This window comes from Microcaecilia unicolor, chromosome 13, assembly GCF_901765095.1.
Source record: "Microcaecilia unicolor chromosome 13, aMicUni1.1, whole genome shotgun sequence".
Classification (NCBI taxonomy): domain Eukaryota; kingdom Metazoa; phylum Chordata; class Amphibia; order Gymnophiona; family Siphonopidae; genus Microcaecilia; species Microcaecilia unicolor.
The window spans coordinates 28,440,221-28,458,306 of NC_044043.1; the positions used below are offsets into that span (position 1 = coordinate 28,440,221).

The 18,086-nt window shown below is 46.1% G+C and overlaps 1 protein-coding gene and 1 long non-coding RNA gene across 2 annotated transcripts in view; one reads left to right on the forward strand and one right to left on the reverse strand.

The window, feature by feature from the left end:
* The window catches only part of LOC115456638, a 35,299-nt gene extending 29,603 nt beyond the window's left edge, over window positions 1–5,696 (forward strand). The window contains exons 2-3 of the long non-coding RNA XR_003939900.1: window positions 775–965; window positions 5,526–5,696. This is a non-coding gene — a long non-coding RNA (uncharacterized LOC115456638). The remainder of the gene's footprint in view (window positions 1–774; window positions 966–5,525) is intronic.
* Window positions 1–18,086, reverse strand: part of SMTNL2 (smoothelin like 2) — a 178,544-nt gene that overhangs the window by 118,244 nt on the left and 42,214 nt on the right. The window lies entirely within an intron of this gene.

Below are 18,086 nucleotides of genomic sequence, written 5' to 3' on the forward strand. Positions count from 1 at the left end.
TTCTGCACTATCACATATTATAGTTCTTTTTCTACCTTTTGAATTTTTAATTTTGATTGTACACTGCTCAGTTCTACTAGTTAGTTTGGGCGGTATGGAAAGTTTAAATAAACCATAACCATCAGTAAGATTCAAACCAGGATTTCCTGGTTGTGATCCATTATTAGCTCAGGGGTCCTTTTACTAAGGTGTGCCGAAAAATGGACTGTGCTAGTGTAGGCACGTGTTTTGGGCGCACACAGATCCATTTTTCAGCGCACCTGTAAAAAAAGGTCTTTTGTAAAAATGTTGCTGAAAATGGACGTGCGGCAAAATAAAAATTGGCGCGCGTCCATTTTGGGTCTGAGACCTTACTGCCAGTCACTGGCTTAGCAGTAAGGTCTCACGCGTAACCGTGCGGTAATCGTCTACGCGTGTAGAGTGACAATTATTGCCCCGTTTCCGCCATTTGCAGGAAAATAAAAATTATTTTCCGGCATGCGTAAAAAATGAAATTACCTCTAGGGCTGCATGGTAGCCAGGCAGTCACTCCAAACTGACATTCGTTGGGCACTCGTGGGCACCCTCAGTGCTCTAACCGCTAGGCTACTCCTACACTCCCCATTAATCTAGAGTGGTTGGGAGGGAAGTGGAGAATTAGGTTACAGACTTTTATTATGGCTCTTTTCTTTTTTAATACTGTATGTTGTTAGCTTTCGTCTCTGTTTTCTCCATTTCTTTCTTTTCTGATAAGTTTTGCGAAGGGCAGTACAATAAACATAAACCCTTATTCAGCAGATGACTATTTGGAACGGATAAGATTTTGCCAAGATGACAAGCAGAGCTGAAGCAACCTTTGCAAAACCAACCAGCTCCTGTTGACATTCGTAAAAGGAGGCCTGGTGTGGTGTCCGGCGGAGAGCATAACACAGCTGCTGTTTGTAGTCACTACACCATGCGGCTCCACGTAAGAGAATCCTTGCTAGGTATGTGACGGCATCACAAATAATTTACATTGCAAAAAATGTCCTTCTGGTGGTATAAATCCCAAAGCAAATTGTGTCCATAGATGAGGGGCAATTCAATACCCTGGGCACTCAAAGTTATGCATGCATTACATATGTAAGTGTTTAAAATTGTAGCATACATATTGCTTATTTCTAAGTGTAAACCATTGACCTTATCTATGCAGACGAAGTGTTGATACTAATACCTCTCTTACAGAGGCTCATGGTCCACTTTTGGTCAAAATCTAACAGATGTTCTATTATGCAATCGCTGTTTTTTTTTTTTTTTTAAATTATGCATTGAGGGGCCCTTTTACAAAGGCACGGCAAAACGTGGCCTGCGGAAGCGTGGGTGCATGTATTGGACATGCACTGAACCATTTCTGCACCGCGTCTCCCACAACAGCCCTCCTTTCCTTCCTGCCACCCGGTCTTTAAAACTTTTATTTTACCTCAAGTCGCAGCGGCGGCAGTGAAAGCGGCAGGCTCGGCTCGCCTCCAGCCTTCCCTTTCCTTCCCTCTGTTTGTCCCACCCTCCTCTGATGTAATTTCCTCTTTCCACGAGGGCGGGACACTGAGAAGGAAGGGAAAGCTAGAGGTGAGCCGATTACATAGTAGCTCATTTGCATACGGTTACGAACCCAGCCAGCCAGCCACCCAGGAACGCAGATTGACAAATTATTATATAGATGTGATTGTTTGGCAGATGGGACAGACCATGCAGATCTTTATCTGCTGTCATCTACTATGTTACAATTCCACACACTTTGATATGTATTTTCCTGGAAATCCATAAAACGGCCAGGACCAGATGGTGAGGTCCAAGACTTAGAAGCCAAGGCAATGAGAAAAGGGAAGGTTCTGTAATTCACATATTCTATCTTCCAGAATTTTCCCTGTCTTCCTATTCCACATAGCTCCAATCTCCCCTTGCATAGATCAACCACCACAACAGACTTCCTGGTTTTTGATGAAGCAAGATGCCCCTTCTCCCTGGTACACTTCCTCTGTGCCAGCATAGAAGTGTTTGGAAGCTGAAAGAGAATGTGTGAAAGTAAGACAGAGCCTTGGCATAAGCCAAGTTTGTAAAAAGCATCCCGGAAAGCAGGAAATGTTGGATAATATGAATATGAAAATTCAATCCATACAGAAGAAAACAACCAGAGTATTATGGGCCTGGCACAAAGCCATTGTCATCAACACAGAGTCGGCAGCTTCAGATCATCAGAGCTGGATGCATACATTCTGCATTTAGTCAAGCATAAATGCTAGAATTTAAATTATGACAACCAAAGAACAATTTGTTGAATATCACAGCTTAACACTGAGAAATGTTGTAATAATAACCAGCAGAGTGTTCAGAAAAATTGGATTTATCCTTTATGTAGACTGCTTTGTGAAAGACAAATTATTTTAAGAGCCAAATCTGGATGTGTTACTTTATCAAAAGGATATGCAAAAAGAATGTTACTCTGGAAAGGCAAAAAGCAAACTGAGAACTCAAACTCTTTCCGCTGCTTTTGACACTGTCGATCACAGCATACTCCTCGATATCCTGTCCTCACTTGGATTCCAGGGCTCTGTCCTTTCCTGGTTCTCTTCCTACCTCTCCCTCCGCACCTTTAGTGTTCACTCTGGTGGATCCTCTTCTACTTCTATCCCTCTGCCTGTCGGCGTACCTCAGGGTTCTGTTCTTGGTCCCCTCCTCTTTTCTATCTACACTTCTTCCCTTGGTTCATTAATCTCATCCCATGGCTTTTCCTACCATCTCTATGCTGATGACTCCCAAATCTACCTTTCTACCCCTGATATCTCACCTTGCATCCAAACCAAAGTTTCAGCGTGCTTATCTGACATTGCTGTCTGGATGTCTCAATGCCACCTAAAATTAAACATGACCAAAACCGAGCTTCTCATTTTTCCCCCCAAACCCACCTCCCCACTCCCCCCGTTTTCTATTTCTGTTGATGACTCTCTCATTCTCCCTGTCTCCTCAGCTCGAAACCTTGGGGTCATCTTTGACTCTTCTCTCTCCTTCTCTGCTCATATCCAGCAGATCGCCAAGACCGGTCGTTTCTTTCTTTACAACATCCGTAAAATCTGCCCCTTTCTTTCCAAGCACTCTACCAAAACCCTCGTCCACATGCTTGTCACCTCTCGTTTAGGCTACTGCAATCTGCTTCTTGCTGGCCTCCCACTTAGTCACCTCTCCCCTCTCCAATCGGTTCAAAACTCTGCTGCCCGTCTCATCTTCCGCCAGGGTTGCTTTACTCATACTACCCCTCTCCTCAAGTCACTTCACTGGCTCCCTATCCGTTTTCGCATCCTGTTCAAACTTCTTCTACTAACCTATAAATATACTCACTCTGCTGCTCCCCAGTATCTCTCCACACTCGTCCTTCCCTACACCCCTTCCTGTACACTCCGCTCCATGGATAAATCCTTCTTATCTGTTCCCTTCTCTACTACTGCCAACTCCAGACTTCGCGCCTTCTGTCTCGCTGCACCCTACGCCTGGAATAAACTTCCTGAGCCCCTATGTCTTGCCCCATCCTTGGCCACCTTTAAATCTAGACTGAAAGCCCACCTCTTTAACATTGCATTGACTTGTAACCACTCGCCTCCACCTACCCTCCTCTCCTCCTTCCTGTACACATTAATTGATTTGATTACTTTATTTTTTGTCTATTAGATTGTAAGCTCTTTGAGCAGGGACTGTCTTTCTTCTATGTTTGTGCAGCGCTGCGTACGCCTTGTAGCGCTATAGAAATGCTAAATAGTAGTAGTAGTAGTAGTAGGCCGTGAGAGGAAAGGCGGTCATTACTAGAGAATGGAGTCAGAGGGGCACAGAATACCAGTGGCGTAGCTACGTGGGGCCACGGGGGCCTGGGCCCCCGTAGATTTGGCCCTGGACTCCCTGCCAACAACCCTCTCGACCCCCACTCCCGCTGCCAACCCTCCCCCGCCACCGCTGTCCGCTACCGTTGCTGGCGGGGGACCCCAACCCCCGCCAGCCAAGGTCCTCTTCTTCCAGCGCAAGGCTTCATTCTGTTTCTGTGAGTCTGACGTCCTGCACGTACAACGTGCAAGATGTCAGATTCACAGAAACAGAACGAAGCCCTGCGCTGTAAAAAGAGGACCTCGGCTGGCGGTGGTTGGGGTACCCCGCCATCAAAGGTAGGTGACGGCGGGGGAGGGTTGGCAGCGGGAGGGGGGGTCGAGAGGGTCGTTGGCAGGGGGGGTCAAAGTTGGTGGTGGTGGCGGCAGCTGGGGGGGTTGGCAGCGGCGGCGGCAGCAGCTGCGGAGGGGGGGGGGCTAAAATGTGCCCCATCATCTCGAGCTCTGGACCCCCCTCCCTTCGAAGTCTGGCTACGCCCCTGCAGCATACTACTCAAATGTTCCTCCTTAAACAGAAAAACCTGGGATATGGCAACAGGTAGAGACTGCAAGGCCCTTCTTATTAGCCTGGTTTCCCTTCCTGCTACAGGCACAGATCCTACCTGACATCTGTGCCTCTTCTGGCATTAAAAAAAATTTTTTTTCCAGCGGCAGTATCTCCAAATGGGTTACTTTTGCACATATATTCACAATAATGAACCCCACTCCTATGCCAGTGTATCTGGAGTTCATGGGATAGAACTTGTATAGGCAACATGTATAGGTGTGCTTGAAAATTTATTTTAATCAAGCCTGTGGCTTCCAATACAAAGGGAGATATTTCTGTATCTTTCATCCAGGAGTGGCATGGATTGGCCACTGCTGGAAACAGGATGCTTGCCTTGATGGACCTTTGGTTTGTCCCAGTATGGCAACACTTATGTACTTATGCCATGTTTGCTTGGTCGCTGACTGCATTTCTCAATATTTCAGGATATCCTATCTTTCCATCCAATTCACGGAATAATTGCTTGAACTGACACTTCTATGATCAAATGCCATTCTAATGTTTTTCTCCTTTATCACTTATGTCTGGTCCAGGGGCGTAGCCAGACTTCCGTGGGAGGGGGGTCCAGAGCTCGAGGGGAGGGGGCACATTTTAGCCCCCCCCACACCCCCCCGTCTCTGCCGACCCCCCTCCTGCCGCAAACCCTCCCGCGCCGCCGCCTACCTTCCGTTTTGCTGGCGGGGGACCCCACTCCCCGCCAGCCGACGTCCTCTCCGACCATTCTGCTGCAGAGAAAAGTCTTCTTCCTTGCGTGCTGACGTCCTGCACGTTATACGTGCAGGATGTCAGACTCAGAGAACAGTTCTGTTCTCTGAGGATGTCAGCATGCAAGGAAGAAGACTTTTCTCTGCAGTAGAATGGTCAGAGAGGACATCGGCTGGCGGGGAGTGGGGGCCCCCGCCAGCAAAATGGAAGGTAGGCGGCGGCGGGTTCACCGGGAGGGGGGTCCCGACTGAAATCTACGGGGGCCCAGGCCCCCTCAGGCCCCATGTAGCTACGCCACTGGTCTGGTCTCTTTGCATCCAGCTTTTTATCGTTCAGAATGGGGATGTCCCAGGTGATCATAACCTCTTCATTCTCTACCGTTCTCTTAGGGTCCATGATCCCAGTGATTTTCTGGTACAGAGATATGGCCCATCAGAACTTCACAGCTGGCTATGAGTAACCACTCCCAGCTCTTCCTTACAGAATCTACGTATGTCTGTTTCTCCAGTTTTTTCTATACTTGCTGACTCACGCTAGTATCCGACTCTCTCTTTAATTAAAGGTAAGCTAGCAAATCAAGTTCTTTATTACAACTCAAAGGCTCCACAGTCCTGAATTCAAAGATCATTCATTTTAATAACTAGTTTGTTCACATGCCCTCCTCTACAGGTTGCCTTTAGAGTGAAGGAGTAGCCTAGTGGTTAGTGCAGTGGACTTTGATCCTGGGGAACTGAGTTCAGTTCCCACTGCAGCTCCTTGTGACTCTGGGCAAGTCACTTAACCCTCCACTGCCCCTGGTACAAAATAAGTACCTGAATATATGTAAACTGTTTTGAATGTAGATGCAAAAACCTCAGAAAGGTGGTATATCAAGTCCCATTTCCCCTTTAGTTAAAGGGAGAGGGTTCTATATGCTTGTTACTGCCTATGTAATCTGTTATATATAGGTAGCATTTCTGTAAGAGAGGTATCCCCAGAGTGTCAGCATTTTACTGTGGTTTTTGTGCAATCTGGCTCCTCTCTCCTTTCCCTCTTCCCCATGGTCCAGCTTCTCTTTCACTAACCCCCCTCCCCCTGCTGCACTGTCGCTGCACTTCTCTGACTTTCCAACAGTGTCAGCTCTCAAGGCAGCTCCCCCTTTTGCTGGTCCTAGAAGCTTTCTCTCTGCAAGCTTTCTGCCTATGCGGGAATGGGAGGCTGCACAGAGAGAAAGCTTCCAGGGTCGGGTCGGCGAGGCAGGCTGACTTGAGAGCTGATGTGCTGCCGGAAAGTCAGAGAAGTGCAGCAGCAGTGTGACGGGGATAGTGAAAGAGACGCCGGGCCGTGAGGAGGAGGGAAGGGAGAGAGAAACCGGACTATGGGTAGTGAAGGAGGGAAAAATAAATGCTAGATCACGTGGGGGGGGGGGGGGGTGAGAGATGCCAGATCGCAGTGAGTCTCACTCAGAAGGAAGAAAGAGTTTGAATGAAGGAGGTGGTGATGAAATGAGAGGGAAAGACACTGGACCCACAGGACAGCAAGAGGGTAGTCATGAGGGATATGCTTGGGTGGCCAGATTAGATGGGAGATGGGGTAGTGGGGGGGTATGGTCTTGGAGGTAGGAAAGATGGGGAGAGATACAACATCTTTGTCTCTCTCAGTAGATCCAGCACCATTGGGAGGGTGCAGGGGAGAGATGCTGGCCCTGGGTGGGCGGTTCAGGTGAAAGGAAAAAGAAAGGAAGAAACTGGATACAAGGAGGCACAGGTATAAGGGCATAGAAGAGAGGGGAAGGAAGGGAATGAAATAGGGAAGATGCTGGCTTAGAGAAGGAACAAAGAAGAGGAGATGCTAGATCTGGTAGGGAGGAAAAAAAGGATACTGGAGTATGCTGGACATGGGAGGCTGGGAACATACCGGACATGGGGTGAATAGGAGGACAGAGGGGAGATGATAGACATGGGTGGAATAAGAAGACAAAAGGGGGTGCTGGATATTGGCTGGGGATGAGGACAAGAGGAATAGGGGATGCTGACATAAATGAGAGGAACATGGAGGGATGCTTGATACAAGTGGGGAGTAGGGTGACAGAGAGAGATGCTGGATGGAGGTGGCAGAAAGAGGATATGCTGCATGGAGGGGGCAAGAGAAAGAGAGAGAAGATACTGGTCAGAAAAGGGAAAATAGAGGGTAAGAAAGGGAAAGAGGAAAAGGGAAGGTGTTGGAAGAGAGGGGGCAGCAAACAAAATGGGGAAAATAGGATGAAGAATGAGAAGGCTGGGATAAGGGAGAAAGACACTAAGTAGATGCAGTTTTTAAAAAAGGAAGATTGAAGATGAATGAATGAAATATGAGCAGATAGAAAGATAAATAGAGGGAAGCTGAAAGGAAAAGTTGTAGGAGAGGAAGTGACAGATGGACTGAAGACCTTGGAAAGGAAGTTAAGAAAAAGACAGAGGAAAGCAGGAACTGGAGAATGGGACAAACATGATCAGAAAAAATACAAAACAAACAGACATCAACGGTAGAATGAAGAATTTTATTTTTAATTCAGTGAATGGAAAATGTCAGTTTTATAAGAACTGAGGTTTATATTTAATTTTTGTCTACATATTCATATTTTAAGGTTCTGGTCACTTATTCTGTACTTGCAAAAGGTCTATTTGTGTTCAATGTTTATGACTGAGGCCAAGTACTGCATGGAGTTTCTATTTAAACTTCCGTAACATTTCAGCTTGTTCAGTTTCCCAATAGGCATTTATTTATTTTATTTATTTACCACCTTTCTGAAGGAAAGGTGGAGGAGTGGTCTAGTGGTTCGGGTGGTGGACTCTGGTCCTGGGGAACTGAGTTCAATTCCCACTTCAGGCACAGGTAGCTCCTTGTGACTCTGGGCAAGTCACTTAACCCTCCATTGCCCCAGGTACAAATAAGTACCTGTATATGTAAGCTGCATTGAGCCTGCCATAAGTGGGAAAGTATGGTGTACAAATGTAAAAAAAAAAAAAAAAAATTCACTCAAGGCAGTGCACAGTATATTGAGGTTCTAGGTTCCACTGCAATATTTACTGTGTTGAGTGTTCCTAGGTAGAGTCCTTGTTGTGTTACTTCTGTATGGTAGTGATGTTATGGTAAAGTAGATTAGCTTTATAGGTTCTGGATCATTTTTATAGGTTTTGTATTACAGGTACTTAACAATAAGCTTGGAACTGGAGAGGGTTTATATTTTACTGAGATGTCACCAAAATCAGAAATTTCCTGGGGAAATGCCCCTTTTCTGCTTTACGTAAGAAAAACCATAATGGGGCAGACTGATAGTCCAATCTACCCAATATCCTTCTTCCAGCAGTGGTCAATCCAGCTCACAAGTACCTGGCAGAATCCCGAATAACAAGATTCCATGCTCTGAACCCGAGAGATAAGTAGTGGTTTTCCCTATGTCCACCTTAACAGCAGTTTGTGGACTTTTCCTCCAGGAACATGTCCAAATCTTTTAAAAATCCAGATACACTAACTGCTGTTACTACATCCTCCAGTAACAAGTTTCAGAGCTCAACTATTCATTGAGTGAAAAAAAAAATATTTTCTTCTATTAATTTTAAAAGTATTACCATTCAGTGGCGTTCCTAGGGGGGGCGGACACCCGGGGCGGCGCTCCCCCCGGCGAAAGACACCCCCCCCCGGGTGCATGCCGCTGGGGGGGGGGGGTGCCGCAGCGCACGCCTGCTGCGAGTTTACTAACTTTGCTCGTTCGCTGCAGCTCCCTCTGCCCCGGAACAGGAAGTAACCTGTTCCGGGGCAGAGGGAGCTGCAGCGAACGAGAGAAGTTAGCGAACTCTCGCAGCAGGCGCACGCCGCGGCACCCCCCAGCGGCGTGCACCTGGGGCGGACCGCCCCCCCCTTGGTACACCACTGTTACCATTTAACTTCGAGTGTCCCCTAGTCTTTGTACTTTTTTGAAAGAATAAACAATGAATCCACGTTTACCTATTCTACACCATGCAGGATTTTGTAGATCTCAATCATATACCCCCCCCCCCCCCTCAGCCGTCTCTTTTCCAGGCTGAAGAGCTCTAACTTCTTAAGCCTTTCCTCATACGAGAGGCGTTCCTTCCCCTTAATCATTCTGGTCGCCCTTCTTTGAACCTTTTCTAATTCTGCTATATCTTTTTTATTGTTTTGATATCATTCTTAGAGAAGGGGCTATGGGGGTTTCTGTGGATGCAAAATAAACATATGTTTAAGTTAACAGCATGATGGTCTAGTGTGCAGTGTCGGGGTTGATATATTTTGTATATTAGATTTTCAGGCTACATAATTAAACTGCTAATTCAAGGTAAAATATCTGTTTTATTAATACAGCTCTGTAAGAAATTTATATTTGTTACGAAGCAAAGTTGAAGGGTATGTGCCATTGTGTTAATTATTTTGCAGGATACTGTGATGTGTCTTGAGATGTTGACCAGACACGAGACTACTATAATGGCAAAGTTTAAGTTATGGGATAATGCAACTATATTTAAAAATGTCAGTGTTTCCAGAGTTTCCATAAGTGTGCATGTGGTTTATGCTGATGCTGGACACACTGTTTACTTAGAAATCCATCAAGTGCACTCTATGGCAATATTAAGGCCTATATCAACAGTTACTCACACCTAGATGCCTAGTGAACCCCCATGTTAACTTTGCACCCCCCTCCCCCAATGTCAGGTCTGGCTACACCACTGGTTTGCACTACACTTGGTATTCAGGGGCCCTTTAATAAAGGGTTGCTGCATGGTAACGTGCTTGCCGTGTGGCAAATTGAAACTACCGCAGGCCTACCACAGCCTCTGGCAGTAGTTCTGCCCCCAGCTTGTGGCATTTCTGGTGCTACCGGAAATTCCAGAAAAATATTACCATATGGGTTTAACCAGCGGTAATCGGGCAGCACCACGCGCTGCTCGGTTACTGGCAGGTTAGCGTGGGAGCCCTTACCGCCACCCCAATGGGTGGCAGTAAGTGCTTCCCCTGAAATGGCCGCATGGTAAGTGCAAACTTACTGCATGGCAGTGGCGTAGCTACGTGGGGCCATGTGGGCCTGGGGCCCTGTAGATTTGGCACTGGCCCCCCTGCCGCCGACCCTCTCGACCCCCCCTCCTGCCGCCGCCTACCTTTGCTGGCAGGGGACCCCAACCCCTGCCAGCTGAGGTCCTTTTCTTCCGCTGATCTGCAAGGCTTCGTTCTGTTTCTGTGAGTCTGACATCCTGCACGTTGTGTACAGGATGTCAGACTCACAGAAACAGAACGAAGCCTTGCGCCAAAAGAAGAGGACCTCGATTGGCGGGGTTGGGGTCCCCCACCAGCAAAGGTAGGCGACGGCAGCAGCAGCGGCGGGTTGGCAGCAGGAGGGGGAGGGTCGAGAGGGTGTTCGGCAGGAGGGGGTCAAAGTTGGTGGTGGTGGTGGCGGCGAGGGGTCGACAGCACCAGAGGGAGCTAAAATGTGCCCCCTCACCTCGGGCTCTGGACCTCCCTCCCGCCTCTGGCTACGCCCCTGCTGCATGGCTATTTCTTATTTCAGGCTTTTTACCTGCTGTGGTAAAAAGGACCTCAGCGCTCGGCAAAAACGTCCACCGCCACTAGCGCAGGGCCCCTTCTACCGCAGCTTAGTAAAAGGGCCCCTAAGTTTTTCAAGTTTTGCAACATTGTATAGATGTCTTGTTTTTATGATTTTGTTATGGGTTTTCATTCATATGATTTCTTATTAATATAAATGCATGATTTTATCTATGTGTGTAAGTAAATTTATTTATTTGCTGCATTTGTACCCCACATTTTCCCACCTATTTGCAGGCTCAATGTGGCTTACATTATGTTGCAAAGGCATCATCATTAACAGAGTAAGATTCGGCATAATATTACAGATTAATGTGTAAGAAATCAGATAAATAGGGTCAATAGAATGATATAAATAACATAAAAGTGAGAGCAGGTTAAGATATAATCAATAATAATATGATTAAAATAATCAAATTAGAAGGGATCAGTATTAATTGGGTCTGGCATAGACTGGAATCAAGTCATTAAGGAGGATTCTATTTGTAAGTCTCTTCGAACAGGTGCGTCTTCAGTAACTTCCGGAAGGTTGTCAAGTCGTGTGCTGTTTTTATAGTATTCGGTAGTTTATTCCATGATTGTGTACAGAGGTATGTGAAGGTGTATTGATTTGTATTTGAGTCCTCTGCAATTGGGGTAGTGGAGGTTTAGGAAGGTACGTGATGAAATTTTGGTATTTCGTGCTGGTAAGTCAATTAGGTCTGACATGTATGATGGGGCCTCTCCATGGATGATTTTAAATCATGATGTAATTGGGTTTTTTTTTAATGCTCTGTTAGTGTACATAACTTACAAATTAAATCCCTCACATTGTATATGCTGTACATTCTATAATCTAATTATATATTTTATGTTCATATGATTTTATGATTGTTTTTAGTACTGTACCCCTGAGGCAGCCTGTACACTGAGACCACTTTTGGACCCGCTGTGTGTTGCATCTACCTCCATTGTATGCAAATCTATCTCATGCATATTCATTAAGGGTATTGTAAAGGGTGGGGGGTCTGCTTCCTCCTCTTGGGTGGAGCCAGCAAGCCTGCGGGGCTCCCAGGGTTCCAGGACAGAATACTGCTGATGCTGGGACTCAGGGCCAAAGTATTTTATTGCCAAGGCAATTTCATACCAAAAATCATAATTAATTCTTCATAACAAAAAGGTACAGCCCTCTTAATATAGTCTTCAAAAGAAAAAGGTACAGTCCTCACAACATAATCTTCAAAAGCAAAAAAGGTACAGTCCAGGTTCCAAAATCCCTCAGCAAACGCTCAGCTCAAGACCACAGGTCTTCCATTAGGGCATTAGCTTTCTCTTCCCCCTCCTTCAGAGGGGTTTAGTAAGAGTTCAGCACACTTCCAATATAGCACAACAGTTGAGAACAAATCTTCATAGACAGTCTTTGCACATCAAACCAATACCACAAATCACCTGCCTTTTCACAGCACAGAGGGACCCCTGTAAGGAGCAGGGTTGGCAGTTTCTCCCTCCTCTCAGCACCACGCCCGGTGTGACTTCCTCCACTGCCTTCAAGTGCTGGGCAGGGCAACCTTTGAATTCTCCCACTCCATGGTAGCTGGCTCCTCTCCCTTAGGCAGCTCTAGTGGCAGGCTACTTCCTTCCTCCACATACTCCATGGAATCTCTCTCTCCATTCAGCTCCCCTCTCTCCTGGTGCCTGAGAGCCTCCAGGAAATCTGCTCTCCCCTTCTCACAGTTGGGTGGAATTATATACTGATGGCGAAGCCAGGGAAACTGAGCTTCATCCTTCCCTCGCCCTCTAGTGGGGAAGGGAGTAACAGGCTCACCCTGCCTCGAGCCATTGCTCCCCCTGCTGGGACTGGGAATCCATTCCATCTTTTTAGGACTACTCTCCTCATTCATTCTTGCAAGGACTTCTGGGACCAGTAGTTCTGGGCTCAACTGCTTCACTGGGGAATCTCTGGGGTTTGCCTTGTCACAGTATACTGAAAACCTGACTGGTATGTCCCAAGGACTGGTTGGAGAACCCTGCTTTAAAACAATTACACTTACAAAAGAAGAAGTTGCTTTTGAGACTTCACAGGTCCAGTTCTGTTGGGCCAATAAATGTTATCACAACCTATAGACCCTCTAGGCATAAAGACTTGAAAATGGAATGTATTTTTCAAGTTTAAACTTAACAGTTATTGCCTTCCCCAACCCACATGATCCCATCTCAGCTCATAACCGATCTCCTTTAATGTAAACAGGTTATTTTAATTTCTCCAAGGGTCATTTTCACAGTTTTGACCTGTAGAAATGAGTAAGCCTCTTACCGTGAAGCAGCTGGCTGGAACCAGTTATGCAGTTCCAAGTCTTACTTTGAAAACCTATATGATTAGTTATTTAAATCTACTATCCAGCTTATAATCGAACGAGAATAACGCCCAAGTTCCGACCTAAATCGGGAGATGGGCGTTCTTCTCACAAAAACAAATAAAGCGGCATAATCGAAAGCCGAACTTTGGACGCTTTCAACTGCACTCCGTCGCGGATGCGGACAAAGTTGACGGGGGCGTATCGAAGGCGTGTCGAAGGCGGAACTGGGGCGTGGTTATCGGGCGAACAGAGATGGGCGCCCTTCGCCGATAATGGAACAGTTTTGAGCTAGAATTTAGGACACTTTTCCTGGACCCTGTTTTTTGACGAATAAGGCCCCCAAAAGTGCCCTAAATGACCAGATGACCCCCAGAGGGAGTCGGGGATGACCTCCCCTGACTCCCCCAGTGGTCACTAACCCCCTCCCACCACAACAAATGATGTTTCACAACTTTTTACTTTCACCCTCAAATGTCATACCCTCCTCCCAAGCAGCAGTATGCAGGTCCCTGGAGCAGTTGTTAGGGGGTGCAGTGGACGTCAGGCAGGTGGACCCAGGCCCATCCCCCCCCCTACCTGTTACAATTGTGCTGCTTAATGCTACTAGTCGTCCAACCCCCCCAAACCCACTGTACCCACATGTAGGTGCCCCCCTTCACCTCTTAGGGCTATAGTAATGATGTAGACTTGTGGGCAGTGGGTTTTGAGGGGGATTTGGGGGGCTCAACACCCAAGGGAAGGGTGCTATGCACCTGGGAGCTCTTTTACCTTTTATTTGGTTTTTGTAAAAGTGCCCCCTAGGGTGCCCGGTTGGTGTCCTGGCATGTGAGGGGGACCAGTGCACTATGAATCCTGGCCCCTCCCACGAACAAATGCCTTGGATTTATTCGTTTTTGAGCTGGGCGATTTCATATTCCATTATCGCTGAAAAGCAAAAACGCCCAGCTCACACCTTGACGAATAAAACATGGGCGTCTTTTTCTTTTAAAAAATATGATCCGCCCCGCCCCTTCACGGACCCGTTCTCGGAGATAAACGCCCATGGAGATAGGCGTTTCTGTTCCATTATGCCCCTCTATATCTCAACACTCAAATCTCAAAAGGTAACCTACAGCTCCCACACTTGAGGGAAGCAATGAAAGGGGGGGGGGGGGTTCCAAGCAAAAATTGTATTTTCAAAGTTTTCAGCAAAGGGCAGCAACGCTTTCCTTGAAGCAAACAACACAGGATGCATAATGTTATGTGGCTTTTTAGAGACTGACTTAACAATGGTTGAGTGGAGATAAAAAAGAGGCAGGTGGCACAAAAGGTGAACAAAAAAGGAGGATAATTCCAATCCAGAAAATAGGGGGAAAAAAAGACACAACAGTATGGCAAAATCTGATTTACTAGTAGATCATTTCATGCAATAAATCCCAACATGGCAATAAGCACTCATAAGAAATGTTATAATACTGATTTAATATAGGTGTATATGAATAGTATTAAAATTTACTTATTTTGCATAAACACAATACAATATGTCATTCTTTCAAGTAAAAATCATTATATAAACTGCATATTTAAACTTGACTTGAATGAATACAAAGAATTGTTTTTTTCTACTTTCTATTAATTTCTTATGAGTGTTTATTTTATTCATTATACTTTTATATTAATTTTGTTTTTCTGTTGGTTTTCATTTTAGCATGTCGCTTTTTTGATTGTAATAAGACTGGTTCTGTTTACATTATTTTATACTGGTTTGGCTATTTATTCATTTTATATTTATTTATTTTCTTTATATTCAAGCGCCTTTTCTGACCTCATTTGCAACGTTCTTTAAACTATTCCCTCATTTTCTTACTCGTTACTCTATTTTATCTATCTATATGTACCATCTTTGTTTAAACCCTATACTGTCTATTAAAATGTTTTATTGTGTATTGTGTGTTGACATTGTAATGTAGCATACTATACCATACTTTGTATTGTTGTTTGAATATTTTTACTGCTATAATTTTCTATTGCTTATGTCTGACTTATTCTTGCCGTGCACTGCCTTGAGTGAATTCCTTCAAAGAGGTGGTAAATAAATCCTAATAAATAAAATATTGGTGTTGACCCTGAGAAAACAGTTGCATGCTAGATCTCAGGTCACCATCTGTGACCATCTCTAGACCCTCTTCTGTTTGATACAGTGATTCCCACAGATGATTCATTCCATATGGCGTATCCAGTCTGCCTATCAGTGGCATACTAAGGGGGGGGCGGTGGGGGCGGTCCGCCCCAGGTGCACGCCGCTGGGGGGGTGCCGCGTGCCTGTCCGCTACGTTCGTTCTGTGTTCCCTCTGACCCGGAACAGGTTACTTCCTGTTCCGGGGCAGAGGGAGCATGGAAAGAAATGAAGCGGACAGGCGCGCGGCCCCCCCCCCCCCCCAGCAGCATGCACCCGGGGTTTTTTTTTCGCTGGGGGGTGTCTTTTCGCCGAGGGAGGGTCGTGCTGCACCCAGGGGGGGGTGGGGCGCATCAGCGATCCGCCCCGGGTATCAGCCCCCCTAGGAACGCCACTGCTGCCTATCCCATCCATGCCCTCTACTATCCCTTTCACTCCATGACAGATCCTATGTAATTGTTTAACGATCAGAAACTATTCGGTGTAACAGATACGCAATTATAGAGAATATCAAGAGAGAGGGGAAAACTTTTTCACATCAATGTATTGTCTCACACTTTCTATTATTCTTTCTGGTCTTCTCATAGTTAATACCTGCTCCCCAGATCTACGAATATTGCTTAAATGACCTAGATTCTAACTTACTGACTCAAAATGCTTCTTTTGCAACATTTCAGAAACTTATAAAATACAGCAGACAAATACTTAGACAGCTAAAAGGTTTAGCAAAAGAAAGAATTACAAAGACTTCTAAAAAAAGAACTACAATTAATCAATAAGGCCTCACTGCTAAGACAGAAAGCGCTCCTCATTTCAGAGGCATTCAAGAGATGATCTAGGGGAACTTCTGATCCGTAAATCACAGCAGGACTTATTTTGGCACATCTATGCAGCTACCATTTAATTCTTCTTAAAATAAGAAAGAATGAAAGAAATTTATACCCTCAAAATTCTTTGGCTAGAGAAGTGCTATTCCACAGCTGCTATCCCCCGAAAACGTCAACAGCCGTCAGACATAGCAGAAACACATTAAAACCTCCCTCGCGCAGACTGAAGTAAGGACCATCAATCATATCGTGTGTGTATGTGTGTGCACAGATTCAAGACTTTTGCGGCCTTTTAGAGGACGTTGTCGATACAGCTGTAAATGCTTTCTGTACTCCCGCCCACTCTCTACCTCCACCCCCCCCCCCCCCCAAGGAGGATATGCAAAATATAAGTCAGCTTTTGCAGAGGTGCCAAGTTGCCAGTTCTTGGCTGGAGATTTTGAATTGACATTCCAAAGCAGTGTGGGATCTGTAGTGCTTGATTCTACCCATTGAACTCAGTGCTCACATCCCATAATCGATAGGATGGGGGTGGTCAGAAATCCAGGGCTGTCCCAAAATCTGCAGACTGTAACTGTATCCAGTTGGCAACCGGTTTTGAGAGTGGCATGACCAATAGCTAATAATGACAGCACAGACGGGCAGCTATAAAATACTGTACCGGAATGATGGACCTGCAGACTGCTAGAGGGGAAACCAATTCTCAGATTCTTAACAGCATCTGACAACCTGAGGATCATGGATAAAATGCCCCATTCTATTCCAGAGAAGCTGAATCATTCTATGACAACTGAGTCTTAGAGATATGTGTTTGTATATCTGCAGTCTCAGTTTTCTAAACACATGGAAAATGATTTTCGCAATCGTGCTGGATGTCTTACCACATAAAAATATATTCTTCACCTGCCATATCACTGCTATATTTATTGACATCAACGGCTTTGGAACTATCGTGGCGTTCAGACTGTCTGTCTCAGTTTCGTTACATGAGTAGAAACAAAATTAGTAGGTGAAAGCAGTCTGCATAGCTATACCAGATGCTCTAACCCAGGCCAGAAAATCTCCTATGCAACAAGAGATGCAACTGGGCAATGGGTCCTCCAGCCATCTATATATAACGCCATGTGGACCATCCTGGATCGGCACGTAGAAGGGCTTTACCCACTGAGAATGACCCAGTCAGTCAATGTGGCCAATTCATCTTACAGGCAGGGAATATGTGATGAAGAAGACTTCTGAACATGGCCCTATCATGAATATACAAACCCATGCAGTACCATGGGCTGTGCTAACAGCAGGGCCGCCAAGAGGGGGGGGGGGCAGGGGGGACAAAATTCCCCGGGCCTGGGCCTCCAAAGGGGGCCCGGCGCTACGGTCCCCTTCATCCACCACCGGCCCCCGGGCCCCCCTGAATTAAAATCATAGTGCCTCACCTCGACCTTGCTCCGTGTGAAAGAAGCGCCCTCGAGGGCGGGACACAGGGAGGGAAGGCCCGAAGGGAGGCGATCTGCAGACTGCCGCTGCTGCGCTTCTTTCACACAGAGCGAGGTCGAGGTGAGGTGCTATGATTTTAATTCAGGGGGACCCGGCCCAGTAGTGGACGGAGGGGGGCAGTGATGACAACGACCTCGGGGGGGGGGGGGGCCCCGCCCAGTTTCTAGGCGGCCCTGGCTAACAGTGCAACAGGGTGCACATATGGAGAGGTAGAAATATTACTCCCAGCCCACCGTCTCCTCTCATTGGCAGTGATAAAGCGGGCAAGTGAGAGGCACCCGGGTGTGAGTAACACAAGGAACAGCTATAGCCTGTAGCAGGGTTTGCAAATCTATCTCATGCGTATTCATTGTGGATATCTTGAAAACCATTCTGGCTTGGGTTCTGCAAAGACTGGGTTGAGAAAACCTGGCCTATAACTTAGTATGTTTCTATACAGACCCTCCCACTTCCTCTTAATAACCCAATTTCATTGTCCAGCTAGACTGTCAGTGCTGAATGCTTATTGTACAAATGTCTATCCTTGTTTGCATCCACAGATGTATGTTTATTTATTTATTTATT